This window comes from Dendroctonus ponderosae, unplaced genomic scaffold (assembly GCF_020466585.1).
Source record: "Dendroctonus ponderosae isolate FM_Combo_2020 unplaced genomic scaffold, Dpon_F_20191213v2 Dpon_F_20191213_10, whole genome shotgun sequence".
NCBI classification, from domain to species: Eukaryota; Metazoa; Arthropoda; class Insecta; order Coleoptera; family Curculionidae; genus Dendroctonus; species Dendroctonus ponderosae.
Genome location: NW_026017111.1, coordinates 7,558,636 through 7,559,896, shown reverse-complemented (window position 1 = coordinate 7,559,896; position 1,261 = coordinate 7,558,636).

Here is a 1,261-nt window from a genome sequence, read left to right as displayed (position 1 = left end):
ACTTGGGAGGGGTGAATGTTTCTGTTTGTTATTATATAATCTATTATGGACTTTTGTCCTCGTGTGTTTTCAAATGTGAATTTATGTTGCGGTGTATGTTGAAAGAATGTGTTGTTAATTCGCAGTTCGTTAAGGGCGCATATCTGTATAAGTTGTTCACCGCTGTTGTTGATTGTTTCTTCATTAAATCGGTTTTTGATCCCCACTATTGTTTCATTGCCAATCCTTGCATTAAGATCTCCCAGGATAATTACTTCATCTTGCTTTGGAATACTGTAGAGGGTTCTCTGCAAGTTCTGGTAAAAAGTGTCTATCTCTACCCCGGGTTTGTTGATGTCAGGCGCGTAAACACTGATTATATGACTTGTTTTGCTCTTCTGAAGTTTAACTGTTAGTTGCAGCAGTCTGTTGTTGACGTAGTTTATGCCGTATTAAAATTATTTTATAAAAAAAAATATTTTATAAAACACTGCATATCAAGATATTTGCATAAATCGAATATAATCATACAGATTTTAAAAGTCGTAGAAGATAACAGTTACAAATCGCCCAACATTAAAGTGTAAATTGTGAAATATCGCCCAAACTCGGCGAAAAGTAGCCCAAATTGCGATAATCGCCCCATCTGGTCACACTCCTTTAGGAGACAACGCTTATGGAAATCTGGTCACATCTGGTTATAAAGCAAGGCTTATTATAGTATATAGTGATGGGCGGGTCGGAACTGATCCGACTCAGGGATCCGGATCTTTGAAAAGACCCGTCGGATCCGGATCTTGAAATTTTCCAAATACGGGTCTCGGATCTTAACGGATCTTTTATATGTCTAAAAATAAAGCGGCGTGGAACTGTAGTACAACTAAGTTAACATATTATTTCAAAACTTACAAAAACTTAAGTGAATTAAATTTAATAAAATAAAAATGACTATTTTACATTTATTTTTAAAAGGGGGGTCATGAATATTGGCAAACTCGGTTGTCGAATCAGTCGCGACCGAGTAGATCCGAGTGGATCCGAGCCGAGATTCGGACCCGAAACCCGAACTAATGTTCTGGGTTCTGTCGGGTCAAAGAGCCGTGTTTCGGATCCGAATCTCAGATCCGGATCTCGGAACCGAATCTCGGCTCAACGGGTCCAGAACCATGTAGAACCATGATACAATTAATACAAGGTAGGATATTACTCGGTCGAAAACTCGATTTTCGTGCGCACATGACGTCGCTGGTTACCACTTTGGTAAAGTGAACAGCTGATCCCA